This window comes from Xiphias gladius, chromosome 1 (genome assembly GCF_016859285.1).
Source record: "Xiphias gladius isolate SHS-SW01 ecotype Sanya breed wild chromosome 1, ASM1685928v1, whole genome shotgun sequence".
Lineage (NCBI taxonomy): Eukaryota > Metazoa > Chordata > Actinopteri > Istiophoriformes > Xiphiidae > Xiphias > Xiphias gladius.
In genome coordinates, this window is record NC_053400.1 from 9,514,546 (window position 1) to 9,537,363 (window position 22,818).

The 22,818-nt window shown below is 39.8% G+C and overlaps 1 protein-coding gene across 9 annotated transcripts in view; it reads left to right on the forward strand.

Annotated features, from left to right (window-relative positions):
* The window catches only part of adcy7 (adenylate cyclase 7), a 57,712-nt gene that overhangs the window by 159 nt on the left and 34,735 nt on the right, over nt 1-22,818 (forward strand). Inside the window, exons 1-2 of one of the 9 annotated variants that reach the window (XM_040125884.1) lie at nt 1-99; nt 728-808. The exon at nt 1-99 is cut by the window's left edge and continues 28 nt beyond it. The exons of 6 other annotated variants lie outside the window; for them this stretch is intronic. The gene's annotated coding sequence lies outside the window, so the exon portion shown is untranslated. Of the gene's footprint in view, nt 100-727; nt 809-7,166; nt 7,342-22,818 lie in introns of those variants that run through there. 2 more of the 9 variants (XM_040125866.1, XM_040125875.1) reach the window with 2 other exon arrangements.

Below are 22,818 nucleotides of genomic sequence, written 5' to 3' on the forward strand. Positions count from 1 at the left end.
TGGCGACCTCTCGTCAGACCCCACAACCTGAGACCCCGCCGGTTCTCGCCGCACCGTGCTCGGGGAGGGTGAATTGCCGCTCCGCTACAACACAAACAGGTAACAGGCGTATTTTGGAGCCGGAAACTTTTTACCCGTGTGAAGAGCTTTCGATTTGTGTCAAAGTTCCTTCATGTGCGTACGTTTTTTTTTTTGTGTGTTTTGTTTGTTGTTGTTTTTTTGGCCAAGAGTTTGGAGTAAAACGTGGGTTTTTTTTCATGCCGCGCTCTCACCTGGCTCCCCGTGCCGTGCGGAGCCCTGATGTTGGGGCTCCGCATGTCGGGGCTTTGCTACAGCCGGCCACCGAGGCTTCCCCCCCGGCGGCCGGCTGGCATCGAGGTGCCGTGAAGTTGACGCCGGAGCGTCGGGGCCGAATACGCGTGTTGCCTCGCCGTAAGTTCGGTCGAGGATTTGTCCGTCGAAGTGTTCGCGGGGTAAATAATTTGTCTGGGCTGTCAGCAGTCGGCGAACACCGCGGGCAGGTATCCACTTTGACCTGGGGTGTAAGTCAGCGGCTTGTCAGTGCCTCATGTATCTTCCTCTGTCTGCATTAAAAGAGAAATGACCCCTGACTGAGCAGAATCTAAATGAAACTGCGCTGGTGTAGCCTATGTGGTCGTGACAAGTCTCTTACATGTTGCTTCAGTGTGTGTTTTCTGAAACTTTTTTTTTTTTTTTTTTAAATCAGATGGTTTCTTTGGGATGTGCCTGTTCACAGACACTGCAGTGAAACCTGTGCAAGTCTACCGGTCATCTTGTGTTGACTTCTGTAAGTGACCTGGTGTTCTTCCAAATAATGCTGACCCCAAAATATTTTCAGAGCAGGAAATGTTTTTTTTTTTTTTTTTTTTACAAGTCTGCAGAATTGCTGGCCCGCTGTCCTAAGATGCTGACTTGCAAGAGCTTCTCTCTTTGTACCTGTTTCTTGAACATTATGCTCATGGGATTCACTAGTGATTGTTAAAAAAAAAAAAAAAATGCCATGAATAACGAGAAATTTTGAACAATTGAAATGTCCTAGGATTATAAGCTGCTACACTGCTGGTCTGTCCTTCAGTCCTTGCTTCACGGATGGCTTTATTTCAAGATATTAAGAGCTTCAAAAGTCAGCATTGTTATACCCAAAGAACTCGTACACAGCATGAGCTTGAATGTGCCATTCAAAGAGATGCAGTCGCCTCCGGTTTTTCAATTACTGACAATTCATACCACGGAGCTGTTGCTAATACTATGGAGCGGTCTCATGAGATGGTGTTGAGAAAGCAAAGTCAGTTGCTTTTAATGAAACTTAAAGTAAGAGATCATTAAACTTGAATGGCTGGTTCAATCATTCAGGAAATAAAAAAAGATCTCACTTACAGCGGCTGATGGTTTTGGTTTTGTTCGCCCACGGTCTCAGATCTTTACTGCAATCCCAACGAAATGGGGTTGGCCTGAATTTTGTCAGTGATGTTCATAGCGCTGAAAAACGTTGATGAAAACTGTTGACCTTACTGTCACCAATTTTCATAGGAACTACTTTCTAACGAAGAAATAGTCCTGAATTGGTTGGAATGCTGTTTGTTATGGCTACTGACAGATGGTGTCAACCCTAGTTCTACTCAGAGCCATAGTTTTACGGCTAGCTCAAAGGTAAATACAGTAAGGGCTAATTTTGCTCTTGTGGAGTTTAAAACTTAACTGTTCACCAAATGGGCCAAACTGGCGCCTGAAGTCACTGTCAACCTCCAGTGTTTTTGTTTTTTTTATTGACTCTGCGGTGTGCTGCATTTTGCATGCATGTAATGCTGCAGGATAGCTGATGTGACACCACTGAATGCAGAAACCCACCTAACAGACATCAGTTTAGGAGCAGAGATTGTAACGGTTGGATTTTGCTTACCAACCATACATTGGCTACGTGTACATACAAACAATGAATCCATCTATTGCCAACTACTGCTTTTATTCTTATTAGGCGAATACATCAATTAAGCTGACTACATTCACGTCATGATACCACAACACAATATATTTGCTTCAACTGAATCCACTCTTTGCCATAATATATAGTACAAATAATCTGCGATAATATTGTAAACATTATCATATGTTAATGTGAGTATTTCACTCCTCATTGAAACTCGGCCATGATTCTTCACTGCAGTTCCTTGGCTGTAACCTTTCCTAAAGTGGACTTCTCAAGGCATCATCATGTAGCTTAAGTGTCAACCAAAGATTGTGTAGCTGTGCAAATATCTTGTGAAAACATCATATGGCACTTTGTTTCTCCACTGGAAAATATGAGTGTAGTTCTGTTGATTAAAGCTGTTTGCTAAAGCTTAATAGCTATTGCTGTTTGCACTGTAAACTGAATTCCTTGTTCAATGTTTGCAAAGAATGGGAGTATGATAAATGTGTAAACCCTGGGATCGGATGGTAAATGGATTCCTGGCACTATAATTCAGTGCGCGTAGATACATTTGGCCTCATGTTTCTTTCCATATGGAGCATACATAGCGTCACCATCTGCATGAGCATGACAGATGTGGCACGTGTGTGGGTTTTGTATTATTTGGGTGATTACATCACTGAGCTCTTTGCCAATTTTGCCCTATTAAATGGAGGTAGCTTTTTGGTTAACTAGTAGCTGATTTTCTGTGATGAGGACAGAGCGTTAATGCTTTAATTATCTATCTAGCATAAAATAGTAAAGCCAAGTGTTTTAAATAATGAGTAGAACAAAACGGGCTTGTCACAAATATCTCTGAGCAAGAAAAGAAGTGCATAAGGTTAAAAATCAGTTGAGAGAGCAAACAGACCTGGACCTTGGGGTGTGGAACTGGTTTGTTAAGAGTATAAAAGGTATGTAAGACTACAAAGTGGCACCGCAGTTGGCTGGGGTTAAATTCTTGGTCATGGATCGGTGGATCGATGCACTGCTGCAATGCCCAGGCCCTTTCATAGGAAAGCTGTAATCTAAATTGTGACACATACATTGGCATTTGCCATTGGTGTGCAATTATCCATTGTGTTGCTGTGATGTACCTCACTCTGACATGATGGGAAGTTGATTGATTTTACAGTTTGATGGATGTGGACAGGGACCGACTGTTGAGGGTTGTGCACCATAGACGCGCGCACACACGCTCCCACGAAACCAAAAACCCAGGAACAGATCTGTACTGTTCAGCGTGATGACAGAGTCTACTATCCTCATCGTTGTTTTGTGACGAGTCTCTTAATAACCAGTGGTAGAGTTGTTGTTTTTTTTTTGTTTCTTTCTTTTCCCTCTGTCATGCAGCCTCAGCTGACCATGTACGCAGCAGAAAGCAGTGTTTTCCAAAGTAAGGTTGTACCTTCAGGGGTCTGTGTGTAAGACTGAGCAATCATTTTAGAGAATCTTTCATTTTTAGGTTATACATTAACTGCTTACACTGTTATGTCCCATCCATGGTAAAAAATAGTGATGCATTTGCAGTCCCTGGGACTAAATGTATCAGATCATTTTGGCTTTTGTGGACTAATGTGAATTTATTTAGGCATGGTTTTAATCAGTCTGTATCCTTTTGGCTTTGGCCACGTTTCCACCGTAGTCATTAGCGGTCAAACTTGTTGTGTTATACATCATCTCTGACACTAAAGAGAGTGCTGCAGACTTGTGTAGCTTACCCAAACACACCCACATACACAAATCTGCTAATACACATGCATTTAATACATGCACGCAGGAAATATGGAGAACCTCCACAGGAAATGTGAATGTGACTAGCTGGTTTTCTTTAGAACTGGGGTTGACACCATCTGTCAGTCAGAGAGACACACATACTCTCTTCTTGTATTGCTTTCAGTATCATTCTTAATCTGCAGCTAACTAGCTCCTTTTTTTTCTTTTATAAAGGTACGAGAAATATTTCTGTTTCTATAAGACTTAATCGTAAGGAACTGTACAATCATGGGAAAGTGTCAGGCAGTACCTTATTTGTGTCTTTTAGAAAGTTTTGGGAAGGTGTGTGTGTGTGTGTGTGTGTCAGGAAAAACCTACTTAACCTCTTTCTACTGTTGGAGACTTTCCTCCTATCTCTGCCTCAGTAGAGAAGTGTCATCCAGGTCTGTCATCTCTAAAAACACACACACACACACAAACACGCAGTCTGACTGCTCACATAATAGGCTTTTCTCTTTTCATTACACCCCATGGTGTTTTCCAAATGCTTCTAGCCACTCATAACACTGATGATTTCACCCACTTCTCCCCTCTCTTCCATGTTCTCTCTCTTTGTCTCTCATCTTTCATCTTCACTTTCTCTCATCCACTTTTGAGCAGGCTCTCTGCTCTCTCCCCTCCTCAGGCTTGAAATGAGAAGGGTTCCTCTCGGTGGACAGCGTGCAGATCCCTGAACACACACTGGGGACTAATTAGTCCCATTAACTTTGACTCTGGTGCTTGGAGTCAGAGATCAGCGCTTAACCTTCTCCTTGCCATGAATGTTATGAATGCTCTTATCTTTTCCCGTGCTGTTTTTTTTTCATGCAAATTATGACATAAAACATGTTACCTGTAAAAAAAAAGTGATTTTGTGACACTGTAGTTGTTGTTTGGCTAAGTAGACACAATGGTCAACTTCAAACATCACCAAAAAATAATGATATATTTTTGACAACATGTCACAGTGTTAAACATGGAAAGAATGTAAATCCAGGTATAAAAACAGAGCAAAAACATTGGTCACCAGATCATTGGTCAGTGATTCAGGCCACTTACTGCCATGCTCACTGGAACCACCAAACTCTCCGGATTGTTTTTGCACTGATTAAGAATGTAAGAATCTATTTAAAGTGAACCTAACCTCATCTCAGCACCTTCTGGTCTAAGTGTGGGAAGCTAAGAGTGTTGGGTGGAGATGATCTTTACTGGCTCGATGCCTCTCCATTTCTGGCTCCCAGGAATTCCCTCATATTGTGCTGTGAAATTGTTGGAAACTTCCCCACTGTAGAAAAATAATGAACACAAGAAGGAGGCCTAAAGTCACTTAGGGCTCAAAGGTCTCCATCTGATCTTTTTTGAAGGACAAGATTATGTCATTTTTCAACCAGGCAAATTTATATTGCTAAAATCAGCAACGTAAACTTGATAAAATCATTACTGACTGTGGTAAAACTTGGCACCACACATTGCAATGATGCTCAAACAGTAAGTCCCACACTAAAACCCTGCAAACTACACTGATTAAAACATGCTGACTGTCTGTTGATGTGCCCTGCCGGATTTATACCGAATCTAACCAAATTTAACTAAATCTATAAAAAAAAAAAAAAAAAAAAATATTGATGGCAAATATTCTCCTCGTTTACTATGACACATAAATCATCACTGGTGCAGTTAAGCTGTTTTTGAAAAACGTATAAGTTGAATTGAGATCACTTGTTTGTAATCAAGGTGCGACGAGGGGTTTTAGTCTAAACACACATGTATCTGGAAGGTCCCACATCTGGTTAGTCAATTTCCTTGAATTGACAGGCCGAGTGGATTTCTGTGTGGAGTTTGGATGTTCTCCCTGTGTCTGGGGGTCCTTCGAGTGCAGACACATTGGTTAGGTCAGCTTCCCAGTTAGCCAATAGTCACATCGCTGTTGCAAGCAGACGTAGACAAACCTGAATGAAAGTGGCTTTTGAAAATCATTCAGTTAAAGTTAAAAGATGTTAAGGCAACCTGCAAAACACCAGTCCACGTTGTTGTTTTTACTTTTATTTATTGTATAACAAATGTGGTTATTGTGTGAATCATCGAGATTCCAATTACAATTGTGCATCATCATCCCATTAACATGATGACCTCCAGCCGTTCTGCCAATCTGCTTTTGGCAACTTATTAGCTCTGATTTGAACTTGTTTATGCAACTCTGCACGTCCTAGACAAGCTTCATCTTAGGAGGCGCTGCAGACTCTACTCCATTATCAAACTCCTAGTGCATCATGTTAGGGAGAATGCTGCTAAATTTCTTTTCATAATTATTATTATTATTATTATACAAAACTGATATCGTCGATAAAAATACTCACGTGCGATCTGACCAGCACTGATGAGATCTGCAAGATTATCTTTACATGAATATATATATTGTGTCATTATGTAGGCCCACACCAAGAGCTGCGTTTGCAAATGTTTGTTTCTATGGTTTACGTTCAAAATATTCTGGCAATTCATGTTCATATGCGGCCTCCTTGTTTACAGTTTCCAACACATTTTAGCTGAACGCATCTGAGCGTTATGTTGAAGTGCTGTTCTTATGACCTAGCAGGTCTGTGGAAATTTGTGTAGTTGATCTACAGTTTCATTTTTTCCAAAGGCATGTGCTTCAAAATTTGCTAGCAATGCTTTAAAAATGGTAGCGCTGTCGCACTCTTTGTGTATAGATTGTTGGTATATTAACTCAGGTATTAAATTTTTATTGTATGTTCCACTGACATCATTTAGCCTCTAATATTCGGTCACATTTGTTCAAGACTGCTAATATATCTTGTTCAAGAAAGTTCTTTAGCAGCCATAAAAAGCCGTGCCCTCTTTTACTTCTGCCATTTGGAGAGGATCGGTGCCGCTAAGACGGGATGTTTTGGAGTGTCATTAGAGAAAAATGCCTCTTCACTCTATTGTCTGTTAAATTTTTCCATTTCCTGGGCACCTTCTCTGCCCACAACCCCTTTGTGAAAACACTAATTACACTCTGCTTTCAGCAGTTTGGTGATAAAATGTATTTCAGTGTCAGCATACACTCAAAGTGAATCATTTATTTATAACCAAAAAGATACAATCAATTATACATTCAGAATACTAAACATTGCATAATATGCCTATGATGCACTGGCGTGACATAATGTGTTGACAGTAAAAATGCTTTGAGCTACATGAGTTCATATTAATAACTTTGTGTGTCTAAGGTCTAGATCGAATACCGTGTCGAATGTTGAAATACCCTGCAGCCAGTATGAGACGATGCATGCCTCCTGTGAATGCTTGTTTGAGCGTGGATGGTGCACATGTGTGGGTGTCTTGCTCTCTCTCTTTTTTTCCCCATTTCAATTTAAGTGTTTTTTTTTTATGTTGCTTGCAGTGGTTCAAGGACATTATGTAATGGTTATGAGAGCACCCCATCTGGAGAAGAGCCATTGAGACGCTGAGTTTGTGGAACTCACTTTCGAACTGAAAAACAGCTTACCTGTGAAAGACATTAGTAACTGAGGACACTAAATGAAAAGAGGAATTTGCAGTACGGCAGGAAAACAGCTCTCAGGGACGCAGAATCTTTGGAACTCTGATTTTTGGTGAGTTTTAATGTTTGAGAAGATATTTCTAATATCACTTGTTTTTGTCTTGCAAAGAAAGGTGATAAAGCATCAGCTTCTCATGTAGAGCTTAATAAGTGTGATGCACGTAATTATTTGATTTGGCCCACAGCGGCCTGCTCTTGGTTGATGGTGTTTTGTATTGTTGTATGAGTATGTGCGTTCGCTCTTTCAGAAATGTGTAGTGTTTGCATGCCATTGGGAGGCTTGTGGCACTTTGCTACTTCAACAAGCTGCTCATTGTGCTCGGCTGGTTAATGAGTGATTAGCCAGGATTGGCTCTGTGTTTGAGAAGAGGAGCTGGTAGATGACCTATCAAATGAATACAGTGGAGACCCTAAGATACAAGAGAAAGATGCAACTGGATAGAGACTGGCTGGCAGTAGGGCTGCACAATTCAAACTGCACCAGATAAGATATCACATATTGTATGTAGAACTGAAACAATTAGTTGCTTAATCCATCAGTTGATTGACCAAAAGAGAGAAAAAAAAAAAAATAAAGCTACTATTTTGATAATCAATTACTGATTGTTTAAGTCATTTGAAAATGAAAAACAGTGGGAAAAATATTCTGTGATTCCAGGTTCTTTGTCAAATATCATTATAAACTGAAGATCATTAGGTTTTTGACCGTTGGTTGAACAAAAGATGACGTTTGAAGATGTCACCTTGGTCACTTTGGGTATTTTTACACTATTTTTGTTTATTTTATAGATCAAACAATTAATTGAAAAAATAATCTAAAGATTGATCAATAATGAAAACAATGCAACCCTAACTGTATATATACCTTGCTGCTTCAGCTGAGTTTGAGGTGTGCCATTACATCAACCAGCCTGCGGTTATGGGGTGGTGGAGCAGTCTTTTTCCGTTTGAGGAGAATCAGTTGTTGAGCAAGGTCACAACTATAGCTCGGTTAGTGTGATCTTTAAGTCCTCGGGGACCATCCAAAATATGGCTGTCAAAGGGCTGGGATCAATAACTGTGCCAGATACAGTTTAAAGGGGTATTAGAAATCTCTTTCCAAAAATCCTTCAACTTCTGACACGACAAATGGATGTAGGTGCCGGGACCAGGCCTCCATTAAGCAATTCTTGTCTACTCCTGAACAGAGTTTTGCTAATTTGCTGTTGATCGAATGGAGCCTTTGAAGTACTAATAGCTTAATAACCCGTACCCTATGTATACTGATGAGGAATGAACCAGACCAGTTACTAACTGACAGACATTTCTGATATTTGCGAGCCCAGCTCCTCTTCCAATTACACCTTAATGTGGTCTAAAGAAGGAGATGTGGCAGCATTGATTGTCTCTTTTAGAATACATCTTACAACCTTTTGCAATGGGTCAGTCTCAGCATTTTTCTATCCAACTGTTTTGTTGGGTCCAATATGTTCCAAAACATATCTTAATTTGGAGAGGTGCTGTCAAAGCTTCTGTGACCCACGCTCATTGAACAGCCTAGCAGCAGTACAGAGAAATACCCTTCTCAATTTTTGAGCAAGCCAAACTATTGTATCCAAATTTGGTTAACCTAGTCAAATGCTATCTCTGCACAGTCTTGGGTCATTCAGCCTCTAGGGGAGGCGCCAAAAATTCAAAACGTTTATATCTCATAATTGACTGCGTGCTTTTCTCTGAAACTAAGATGACAAGATCTATGGTCTAATGTCATGTCTAAGTCGACGTGAAAAATCAGTTGATCAAAGGTGGCGTGGTTTATATACGAGTAATCAAAAATTTAGCAATACAGTACTCAAAACTTTAAAAAATTGTCAAAAATCACCGGAAGGTCGTAGAGACTTCATTCTTTTCAACACACATCTTGCAATATGTGACGGAACTTTGTTTCAATACAACCAATGGTCACTTACGTCCCTCACTCTACTTCTTTCAACATTTGCATAATCAATTCACTCTCAAAACACCTAAAGGTATTTGTTTAAATCCTGCCAAGATTGAGTTATAAATTGTTTGCATCTGGAAATAAAATGTTGTAAAAAGTTTTGAATTTAAAACACAGTGATAATACATATTTAAGCATAATATGTACTGTAATAAACAACATGTCCGAACTTGCCAAATGCTTGATGGTGATCATGAAAATCTCAGAGAACATTTCTTAGTTGATCACAATCATGTTATTTTTCTTTAAGCTTAAGCTAATTTAAATGTTGGTGAATATTTGAACTTCAGCTGCATTCATTCTCATAGACCTCTGTTGCTTCTGACTTTAGGGTTTTGAAAACCAAAGTTCACCCAGTTTACCAGTAGTGCTGATCTAGGGGTAAAGATGCTGACTATGAACCAAAAGGTCAAGAGTTCAGATCCAGTTTGGATCTGTGCTGACTGTCACTGCTCATTTCTATCCCTTGAACTCTGCTGCTGTTGACCAGGTGTTAAAGGCATAAGAGGCTAATTAAAATAACTCACCCTTTTCTAAACTCACCATGACTTACTAATTACCACCACAATAATTCATAATGGTTTAAAGGTCACTAGGTAATTTATTCTCTCTGACTTCAGTACAGTACTTAACTGACTGTATGTAGAACATGGTAAATGTTTAGTGTCTATTGCTGGCAGTGATGGTCTAGTGATCTAGACACGTGGCCTGTGACAACAAGGTCCCTGGACTGAATCCAAATCTGCTACTTTGGTGTGTGCATCTTATTGTTTCTCTCTGTTGTCTGTTGTGAACCGTGTTCACACACATGTTGACTCTCGTATAATGTGTATATGTCAGACAGTGTGCTTGGTAACCAATTATCACTGTTAGCGGATAAATTATTCCTCTTGTTCTTGTAGAATTAGCATTCATCTGTAGACCTGCCTTCACTTTTTATAGAGAGATGACAGTGGTGTGGATGACACTGACAAGTAGACTCTTATCTATTTGTGTAATGGGAATAGTTTTATTGAAGAAAATCACAACAAAATGAATCACTTCACTTTTTCTGTTGCATTCTTTTGACCTTGCTATGGCAACCAGTGTCTTTTCAGAGATCTGCTTTCTGTTGCTGTGTCACACAACACACACTCACTGCGTCCTTTGTGAGGCTGTCAAACGGGCCGCTACTGTCACCAATTGGGGTGCAGTGGTCCAATGGAGGGACTCGAAGCTTCTGGCTTGGATGCCGCACTGAGTCAAAAGAATGCTATTCCATCAATGAGGTATGGTTAGCTAGCCCCTCCTGTGATACTATCCTGTCTTGTAGTTGACATAAGGATTATACAATAAAGTTTTGGCTGACCAACAGCTATTTGTGTTATGTATTATGAGTACAAATGAAATGAGAGGTCATTTCTCAGAGAAAACGATTTCACTTTTATAGCCTTTAGCTATAAGGACAGAAACAATGTGCCCATAAATCAGTAGTAAATTTTTAGTTCTTACCTGCATCTCTGTTAATCTATCCTAACTACAGTACACAGGAAAACCGAGTACACCCCTGTCCAATATCGCTACCGTTAAATAAATCAAAACTGTTTCATCTTACAATAATTTTATTATTTTTAAGTTGACGTGTATGGTGTTTGATATAACGTTCAATTAAAAACAAATCAATTAGATAGACTACATTGAAAATACTAACTAGAAAATCAATGCAACAAAAGTGAGTACACATGATTTCCAGTTGAAGCTAATTGTTTGAGCGAGGTTAGAAAATAACCTGTGAGCACCACAGCTTTGGCCTGGGTTGTGTCTAATGCAACATGGCTTCAAATTGTAAGGAACTGCCTGATATGGGGCTGCATGACAGCAAAAGGTGTAGGGGAGAAGACATTATTAGACGCCAATATGAATGCAAGTTTATTTACCCAAATACAGAATGAAAAGATGACTCCCAGTCTCAAGAAGCGTGGCAGGAGAGGAATTTTCCAACATGTCAGTGATCCCAAACACACTGCAAAAATCAATTGTAAAGAAGAAAAAAGTCAAATCTATGACCTGGCCAAGTATGTCCCCTGCCTTGAACCCAATAGGACACCTTTGGAGTATTTTAAGGCAGAAGGTAGAGCAACAAACCACCTCTAGCAAAGAGCAACTGATAAGAATCATTTGTGAAAAATGGCAGAACGTCTTTCCACTTATTTGTGCAAGACTGGTATCATCTATGCCCAGGAGGATCGAGTCTATCATCAAAAATAAAGGCAGACAGACTAAATATTAAAAAATAATAATAATAATAAAAGAATGGAATCTGACTAATGAAGGGTGATGCATATGGTTGTTAAGTATGGACTTTTCATTATAGTTTCATTAGTCAGACATTTCTGTTTTTCAAAAGAATTGGTTTCATTCTTCTCGGGCTCTGGCTAAAAACAAAATTGTTCTAAATTGGCAGGATTTGTAATTAATCTTAATGTAAACATTAAATTAACACTTAACGCTTTAGTGATATTGACCAGGGGTGTTTTGTTTGTTAGGTTTGTTGTATGCTGTAGATCACAGTTTGACCTTACATACCTTAAATCAGTGGCTGTTTTCATAACAACATCCATCTGTAACTAATTGTGCAGTGGCTGTAGGTTCCCTTTTTATGAAGCTGTCCTTGCACCGTTGTTAGGGAAATGAGTCACTGTTGCCAAGGAAGTGAGATGGTGTGCGGTCGACTGTATGTCACAGGGTATGATTGGCTTTCACTCGAGAGCTATCAGAGCACTTAAAACCTGTGTGCTTGTTTGATGTTCAAGCTCTGCAGAAATGCATTCAGGTTTGAAAAAATGATGAGTGAAACAGAGAGGGGAAGGTAGAAAGGTAAAGTGTGCGATATGAGTGGGAGGGATAAAATTGTAGGATTTTTGAAAAATGTGTCTTTCTGCTTTTGGCTCATTTACAATATTTGAAAACTTCAGTGTTTGAAAAGTGGTCCTGTAGACTGACTGACAGTCACACACACACACACACACACATACCAGAAAGACTGTTGTCTCTCTTCTTAGACTGTTGACTAAGCAGAGGTTGCTTAGACATGCCAAAGTTTACATCATAGGCTTTTTAAGGTGACAGTGTAATCCAGAACCTGTGTCAACACACTATAGTGAGAATTAGTTACTCTGCACATGTAATTTAGTTCAAAGCAATGATTACTAACAGCTGACAGTATATTGAACAAAAAGCTCTCTGTTCCTCTTTCAGATAAGGACTGTGATGCAAGAAAGTGTGTGTGTGTGTGTGTGTGTGTGTGTGTGTGTGTGTGTGTGTGTGTGTGTGTGTGTGTGTGTGTGTGTGTGTGTGTGTGTGTGTGTGTGTGTGTGTGTGTGTGTGTGTGTGTGTGTGTGTGTGTGAGAGAGAGAGGTTTTTCTCAACACAAGGTGCTCAGTGAAGATTTGGAAGATTAAGAACCTGGCTTCTGATGGTTTTAGTAAATTAGGAAATTCCAGTGTCTCCTAAGCTGATGCTGAACTTACAACACTTCTTGTTTTATATGAGGTAAAAGAAGCATCACTCTGTAACACCGCTGTAAAGTTGTGAGTGGACAGAGTGTTTTCTGTAGGTCCAAGAACTCCGACAGAGTGATATTTCTTCTCTTTAGCATACCACGTCACGGCAATTCCAGCTGTTGTATTCTCTCAGTTAAACTTTCATATCATATCAATAATTTAAAATTACTGAAATTTGATACTCAGCATTGTTTCTTGTTATCTCTTCCACAAGCTATATATGAAAACTAGCTGTTAGTTAGCTCAGTAACTATCCTTTGCCCCTTTTTAAATTTGAAGACAAAATCATCCTTTTTAGTTCTGGTTGGGGTCATACTCTCAACACATACAGTAGGGTGAGTTCTCCACACCTGGATGAGTTTGTTTACATCCAGCACAGAGCGAGACTGTGACTCATATTTGAGAGGGGCTTTGAGAAATCCTGCGCAGCAGGCAGATGCTCAGTGGGAGTAACCTCGCCTTCACCCAGCTCAGCCAAAAACTCTTCTTCCCACTCAGCCGCAGAAACCCCAGGAAGGGTGCTGCTGTCTGTAGGCCTTCCTGACAGTGTGGCTGTTCAGCAGTGATGCTTTCGTGCACATTCCTTGGCTCGCAGTGGCAAAACATAAGGGGTGGCTTTTACAAAACTTGTAACTCTAGCCGTGCCCCATACCGTAAGCCTGCCACAGACAAGGCCTTCATTGAGAGTCAGAAAGAGTAGTGTGCCACTGGAGAACACAGAGCCAATGTAAAGACCACCATGAGGTGGAGGTTTGACTAAGACTGTTCAACGCAGGTTGGATGACAGTTGTACCAAAAGTCTAGTACAGGAACAAATATTGTAAGAGTGCTAATGAAGACATTCAGTGGATAGACAAGGATACTATTAGTTAAATCCTCAGGCTCCTTCCCTCCAGTCATTCATAGCTCCAAGGCGGCATTTGAAGTAATAAGATCCCTCTGTGCTCCTTCTGCGTCACTCCCACCGTCTGATCTCTCAGGTGCTCCGCAGCTGTAATTGCTGGCTTAGCAAAATGTGCCATGCCATGGAGCGCTTATAGCACATACAGTCAGCATTTCTTTTCCCCGTTACACATATAGGATTTTTCTTAGCACAGCTATTCATGCACTTCTACACATCTGCAGCAGGAAGTCACTCAATCAACCTTCTGCTGAGGCAGTGGGGTATTAAAAGTTTGGCTCAAGTGAAACTCAAACACTTTATAATATTTTACTTACCTTTCATGGAAAATGTTTCCTATCACCAGGAGCAGCAAGGAGTATTCCTAAACTCTAAAGGTGCTTGTCTTTTGACGTGGGAGGACACCCATGCGAGCACGACGATGCAACACTGCTAATCACTGAGCCGCCAGTGTACCACAAATCCAAACTTTTTACTGCTGGCCCCTCAGAAACTCTCCTGGGGCACTCAGAGTTTACGTGCTTGGCTCAAGGACAACTTATCAGTGGTGTTTTAGGGGATGGGAGAGTGTCGCTCAACGCCCTGTCACCTCTCCCCACTTCACCCCTCTTGTAATAGCACTGTTGGCTGCCATCAAGACCTCTACCTGAACCACATTGTTTGGCTCTGGCTGGATTGTGTAGTGTATGTGTGTGTGAGGGTTTTTGGCCAGGCTGCCTTTGGATTACACTCATTGGTCCTCTATGTCTGAGCCAGGGCAAGGCAGCTGTTGTAGTTATGCAGACATCCTCCCTGCATGCACACCCATGTCATGTAGAGTCCATACTAAAGAAATACTGACTTGAAGCCAATTCAATTGACCACATGCACGTTCTTATATCAGTTTAACTGTAATTTTGAAGGTTTTGAAGAAATTTGGAATTCTTGGAGCACCGTGGCCGACAGTGTTGTATACACAATTCAAATTCTGTATCATTCATGTGTCTCATTTATATACAGTATTTCAGATCACTGTACTTGAGCAAGGGCATACATATAGCTGCAAGGAGCATTTTACTATTTTCCTAGATTCAAAAGAAAATATATATATATTTTTAAATGTAGATAGGACCAGTTATATGTACAGAGGTTCATAGTACTCCCCCCAGATCCCACCCTCCTCTGCAGAGATGTTTTGACTAACAACATGCTTGTGCATCCTTCCTGGCTTCCCACTCACAAGTACTGCACGAACAATTGCTCTACAGTGGTGAAAGTTGCCCTGGTAAACCTACACATATCACTATCAAAATATACTAAATTGTGCTTACATAATTGTAATTTTGGACCTTTGCAAATGTCTGCAACAGTTACAGCAAAGAAAATGAAACTAATTGGAAAAAAAGAGGCACATATGAGCAAGGAGCAAGTTCAGGCAGGCTGGTGATGATCAGAGATTTAGAGAATAAGTTTATTCAAGAGTCTATGAAACAGTTGATAAACTGACACTGAGTACCAGCTAAAGTTAATGCTACCTAAAGTACATATAATGGTATGCAGCGTTTTAAACGTAGGGAAACATAGGAAAAATTCGAATTTGTTGGTGGTTTGGACATTAATTCAACCAATATTTTTTTTTGACAGATTTGACAGTAAAAGGGGCATTAGACTACGTTTTTTACGTCTTTCAGTACTAAGTAAAACTGTCTTTGGCAGAAATCATAGACTCCAAATGTTTGTTGTCACCAGCTAAGAGTCTGTCTGTTCTTGCTTTTAGAAATATTTTTCCCACCCTCGCCTGCAGAACACTTTTAGTGCTGAAGTATTCTTTGTCCGTCTTGTATTTGCTGCATGTTTGAGACAACCTAGTGTATGTCTGGGGACTCTGCTACTCGAAGGCCACTACAAACCTTATTCTTGAAGTAGTTTATGGTTTCTTCTGAAGTATATTTAGGTGATCGTTTTGTTCTAATATCTAACCCCTTTTTTTAGTTTCTGTTTTCAGACTGAAACATTAGCTTTCAGGATATATAGATACTTATTAGAATCTACTACTAGCCTACCTACCCACACAAAACACAATGTGCTTCCAGTATATGTTGTTCAAATGTCAACTTGCATATTTGTAAGTACACCTTTTTTTAATGTGGTAATTTGAGAACTGTACATTTTTCAAAAAATCAAATCAGTATCTCAAATTAATCTTTCTCATGTATGTCTCATATCTGGGGATGTAACTGGAATGTTTTGCTTTTGCTAAAAAGTGACAGATAAGCCTTGCGAAAGGCAGACATAAAAATCTTTGCTCAGACCCAAGCCAGCTTTGAGTTACTTAATATTTTGTCACTCCATTTGCAATGCTTCTGTTGGAGACCTTTAAGACGGCAAGAAGAGAGGACAGCATGGTGTGCAGCAAAGAGTTTGAGTGTTATCATAGCCACATCACTTGATATATCCTAACACAAGAATCTAATATCGCAGAGGATGAAGTCACATTCTGTGCCTGGACTCACCCAGGGAATTTTAATCCCTTCCATCTAAAAGCTTTGGTTTAATGTCACACTAATGCAGCACTGTATTTGAACGTTATATTGGCCAGTATGAGAGTCGCTGTTTCTATGTTCAAGTCAAAGCGGTGTGGGAACTGGTGGTCTTATCGGTCTCATGCTATGTAATATTGAGTACATCGTCAGTGGCACTAAACTTCTTTTTCAAGTCCACGCATGATCGCCATCCTATCTTACTTTGAATTATACATTGTCAGTGTGAAGGAATGTTTTTTTTTTTTTTTTTAGTGGCATTGAGGCAGAGAATTCATGTAGCTGCACAATGCTCGCACATAGTATGATATGGTATGAGAACAACAGGTCTGCAGTGGAAGGAATAGTGTAAGACACTGAACACTAAACTAAATGTTTTGTATCCTTCTACATCCTGCAATGGGCTTATTAGCTATCAGCATAACATATGAACATATAGTGTTGTTGTTAAAAAATTATTTTTTCCAAATTATTACAAATAAATTATGACTAAAAAAAACTATTGGTCTCCTTAGTGAACCATACCATGCCATAAGTGCAGTCCATAAGTATATTACAGAGGTAATTTCAAGGGTTAAGTGGACAAAATGATGCATTAAAAAGGAAGAGCACTACAGGAATACTAAGGAATATTTATCCGAATACTTGCGCAAAGGTTTCACCAGTCTTGTCTATGAATCGACGACCCTTTTTAAAAAAAAAAAAAAAAAAGTTTATCGCTATTTAAACAGGAATTTTACTGAATCTTCTCCATTTATTAACAGTGACTTTTGAACTACGGATTATTACAGGGATTTCCTAACAGAGCAAGCAGACCCAATTACTGAAAAAAAAACACAAAAGTTGAGAATTATAAATAAATCCTGGAAAATTTACAGTAACCTTTAGTATTTTCACTTACACATGCTAAATTTCTTTTGATTAAATGGTTTCTAGACATAAGAGATTGCCATCACAGTCCGGAGTATGCCTAATGAAAATATAATACAAGATATACAGAGCACATGCACATGTATGCCAACACACACATTTGCAGTATGTCTGAAAGCACACTGATAACCTCCCATTTTTCCTGTGAGATTGTGTAATAGATATTATGTAATTCCATTGTCAATGTAGTGTGTAAATCACTCCTGTCAAGTCCCCATTACGCTTAATTTGCTTTTAATGAAGCACAAGACCTCACCCTGTTGTACAAACATTCATGAGCAGATATTGAGAATCTAAAATGTATTTACAGACACATTAATGTATGTATATGCAATGTGGTTGTACATATCTTAAGACAGAAAAGGCAACCTTGTACTGCACTTTCTGATGTTTATTATGAGCAAATCAGCTACGTGTGTGAACGCATCTTTGCTGTAAAATATTCAGCTGTGCACCTTGGTGACCGTGCCACAGGATGCATGACATTGCAGTTGACAGATGAGGGTGCGGTGGTGATATGGCTTGTCGCACGCACACGCACACAGAAGAAGCATAGGTTTGCAGGTCAAACTATTACAACACCACATGGATTTTCCTACAGCTAAATCCCTTGGAGTGTTGCCCATTACTGGTGTGGCCTCTTTGTCAGTGCTGCCCAAATATAACAGAGAATGTGTTTTAAATGACGGCAACCATCATGGAATATGTCTCCCTTCAATTCCCGGCAACTGCATGTGGGGAATACTTAATCTCTGCTTCTGTAGCATCAAAGGGCCTCTGTCATAAGAGCGCTGTACTGCTGGTCTGTAAACCTATGTATTTATACATTGCGGGGTGAACCTTACGGATGTTTCACACACTAGCCTCTGGAGGAATTGTATCCTCCTTAACAACATGCTGCTTGAAATTGAAAGTTAACCAATGCAGTAGTGGCTGCACGTAGAAGTATGAATCATGAACACAGTTAAAACAACAGTAGTTATGACAGATTGTAGAAAACATGCACCAGATGGCCCTGTCAGCAGCCAGGGCTTGATGGTAGCCTGGAAAATTACCATCATCAAGCTGATCTGAAGCTGCCACCCGTTTCTGTTGCATCAGTTCTACATGATATCCACGTAAGGTTTTGTTTAGCTGTGCAAACAGTTCTCTACTGTGCTGGTTGCAGATGTTGAGGTTTCTCTTTGAATGGCAGTGCCGGTTGAGAGCTGGCCGGCATACCGAGGGATAATTGTGGTTTTCTTAGGAGTAGTGGTGGTGGTGGTGGTGGTGGTTGAAGGGAACTGCTCCACAGTTATAGCATGGAGCAGGTCCAGTTATAAAATCTGAAATGGGGATTTGGCTGACTACACTAACTGAAAACAATGGCCTCTCTCACTATAGTGCATTCTTTCCACCCTGTTTTTCTTCTCTGGTTTGTTTCCAAATTACGTATTGTTTGGAATAAAAATAAAACAAAAGAACCCCAAGAAATTCCTTGTAGCTCATCTTTCAGCATGCATGATTGTACATGCTAGTATATGTTTTTATATATATAAGTTTTTAGCACAAAAAAAAGTACAGTGGAACTGAGCTGGATAAAAAAAGCTACAATAATATTTCTAAAAAATAATTTATTCCCACAACATGCATAGTTCTTAATTAGCACTATGAGAATGTTGAATTTTTTATTGTTGGTCTTGTCAATAAAGGAACTGTTAATTAAAGACTAAAACAAGGACACGCATGCATTTAAACACAACACCAATTCAAAGGTTCAGGGATTAACAATAAAATCTGTGGGGCGCTCTCTAAAGTTGTAATCCTTAAAATTTCAGTCCTGATTGATTTGGCAACACTCGTGGTTACCTTGGTAACTGTAGGTGTATTTGATACTACAGCCAAAACTCCTTGAAAAGCTACTTAGTCAGAAATAAAACCGAAGAGCCACTTGTGTATTTGTTTGCAGTGCAACCAGCGAAACCCATGTTGCAGATATGTGTAGGTCGGCAATTTGAAATGGCAGACCCCTCCCCAACATACTGTAAATACATTGAATGGCTATGTCAGAAAAAATGATGCTTACCATAAATAGGATATAAATGGGATTTGATTCCGTTAAAATCTTAAGGATTATAAATTTAAAGAGGACATTTACGGACTTCAACATAGCAGTCTCTTCAGTTTAATCCTTGTACTAGTCAGTGTCATATCTTTCAGAGAAGAGAGAATTCCCTTCAGAGTAGTTGTTGTTGGTGGTTATTACTTTGCAAGGTCTTATGCTAGCAAATGATGTTAAATTGTTTTTATGTTTTCGGGTTGTCCATCTGGACGGACGGACATTCTCGTGAACATCATTTGCTAGCAGTTGAAGGCGATATATCGCACCTGGACACTTGGATGTAAACAGCAACTTGACTGGTTGGCAGAGGCAAGGTGGTAATTCTAGTTTCCTTTTAAGCATAACTGGTTTCTTTGAATAAGATAGACCTCTTCCGAGCTTCTTTTCAATTTGTATGACTATAATGCCATAGTCTAGGGCTGACTTGGGTGATTGATAGACAGCATTTCTCCTTTGTGAGTGTGCAGTTGCTTTCAAACCCAAACAGTAGATGACAAGGAAATGGCTTAGACTAACTCAATCAGTGCTATTTCAGTACTGGATTTGCCCAGTGGCTGATATGTTTAAATCTAAATTCTACGTATCTTGGAATCAATAAACCCCTTTTTGGACTGCTGTTTGTGTCATGCAGCGAAATTGATAGCTTCACTTGTGGTAGTGCATCTCTGCTTTAGTTTGTGGAAGTAAATGTGAAACACTTGAGCAGTAACGGCCAGCTTCTGAGCACGTGGTGCTCTTGCTTGCACTTCCTGTAGTTATTATAGGCAATGGCATTTGAAGCTTAAATCAGCTCTGAGATAGCATCCTGTTAATATTGTTAGGTTTCAGCAGCTCCTCCTGGTGAATGCAGCTAATTCAATACCAGTAGACAGTACTGGGAGGAGAGAAAGGGAGATGGGAAAGGACAGGAGGCTTAATCTAATCTGCTCGATGCATTGCTGTACATACGTACATCAGTGATCTGTTTATGGAAAGCCTGTCTATGGGCAAGCTACTGCATGATTATGTATATAGTATATGTATATATACAGTGGGGTCTAAATGTTTGACTGGCCTCAGACTTTTGGACCCCACTGTATATAGTCGACTACCAACCCAGTTCTGAACGGTATAGAATTTGTCCCATGTACAGACTGAAAATAACACTGCGCAATTTATTCTTGTAAAGTCACTGACTAAATCATGATAAGTATTAATATTTTTAATCTGATATGCCTTTGATATGCGTTTTACAGAGAGAGTCAGTCAGAACCGTCTTTTACCTCAGTTGAATCATCAGCTTCTCAATTGAATCATCAAATGGTCATCTTTCCCCTGTGTCCGAGAACAACACAGAATTGCTCATAGATTACAAACTCGCGTAAGACTAGTTTGACAAAAAATATGCCAAATGTAACAAAAATGTTTATAGATGGAATTCCGACCATAGTTGTCGTAATGACAACCATTTTCCAAAGCAGCCCACACCCTTTAGTACTGTTTATTTATTTTTTTTTTTTTTCCACTTTTTCTTTGTATCCATTGGTGTTGCTAACGAGAACAGCACCCCTTCAGCTGGCCAGAAACGAAACAACACAGAAAGAAAATTGTTAAAAAATAAGGAATTTACTCTCTTCCTCAAAAGTGCATTAACCTGGAAAGTGCTATCCACCATAACGCCTTAACTTGTACATCACACAGTAAAACTTGAAAAGCACTTTAATGATATTGACATTGAAATGTAATTTAACCCCACCAAATAAAGTAGACGGACAACAAGATAGGAACCAGATAATGCACATGTGGGTGAGTGAAAGGGAGTGAGAACGCATTCATACAGAACTGTAACTGAAATAAACTTCACTGGGTAGTTATCAATTGTAATTCGGTGTATTTCTGTGAAGCGTAGCTGTGAAAGTACACTTCAGAATGGAGTCTCTGCTGACAGTGACAACCAGAGATGAACCTGTCTCATGTAAATGGGTTCGATCTGGAGTGACCACTCGTTCAGTGTATGTGCAACTACTGTATGAAAGGACTACTAAGAAACCAAAAGGCATATTTCAGTGTTTTTTGACTTGAATGCTACAGCTGATGGTTGAGAGCCTGGTTCCTTTGGTCGGGCTGGCCTTTACCCGCATTGCCTTTAACCCAGGATCCCTGCAGCGTGAGCTGAGAAATGTGGTTCTTTCTTTTCTTTAGCAGAGGTCACTCTTTGTCCCTTTTTTGTCCAAGCGTACTGAATGCCAACAAAAAGACGGAAATAAAAGCAGAGTGATTTGCTAAGGAAAGAGACCTGCCTGTTTGCTCTCCATGAAAGGGCTTTGAATTGGGCGTAGGAAGATCTGACGAGATCTTTCGATAAGATTGGTTTATTACCAGTGAGGTGATTACTTAGCATAAAGCAATGGATTGACCATTCCCAGGCATCATTCAGCAGAAAATGTCCGGAGTAAATCACAGTCTCAAATGAGGACCATTCCGTGCTTACTTGAAATTAAAATCTCCTGACCGTCAATCAGACATAGGATGGAGGAAAACTCCAGTTAAGTCATGATAAATAATGACCTTTCAAGCTGAAAGTCAGCACTTTAACCTCATAGTCGCTGCTTGATTTCAGGTCTAATATGCTGAAGTACAAAGCCAAAACAATAGAGATTGTGTCACTGTCCAAATACTAAGGGACTGCACTGGACTGCACTGTATGTAGCTTCCTTACAGACCTCTTCCAGAAGCCTCATAATAGGCATCTGGTATGGTCTGGCGTTTTTAAGCTGCCCAGCAGATACATATTCCTGCCTTGTTTCCTGTGAAGTTAAACATGTCATTCTGCTGCTTAATAGACTGCTTATCGTGCTTCTGAGCACATTACGGTTACCACAGATTAGTATAGCGTAAACAGCAATTATAGTCAAAAGGTCCCATGTAGATTAGATTCTCGATATAGTAGAACCAGATGAAACTGATGAGTGTGCTGAGCTGTTTCTTTTTTTCCCTCTGGCTGAAGGTTAATTTAATTGTATTAGTGTGATATTTGTTTTATTATTCATTTACAACGTGACATGTTTTGTTGTATCACTGTGGTTAATGTGAATAGGAAGAACATACATAAATATTGACTAGAGGATGTCAAAATCTTAAAGGAACACACAGATTTTCACTTTTGATGACTCAAGAAATCTACAGTCTTCAAAAATACTAACAAAAGTAGCTTTGCTGAAATGTATTTGTTTCCCCCAGTGATTTAATGAAAACCCGGCCAACATGGTTTTCCACGCTTATCATAGCCAGGTTGTTGTTTTCCTGAAGCTGTCTACAAAGTACACACACACACACACACACACACACACACACATAAAAAGAGCTCCCAGTCTTTCTTTCACTTCACCTCCTTTTGGAAACGAGGGCCTTTACGTTCCTGCGTCTCAGCAGCAGGCGCGCAGTGACGTTAGTTGGTTTTTGTATTTCTGCTGTTCCAGGATTCAGTGACGCCAGTTTTCAAGGTTGTTATGTGATTCCCTCAATTGCCAAGCTTTCATAGTGAAAAACCTGGCAGTCAATGCAGCACAGTTTCAG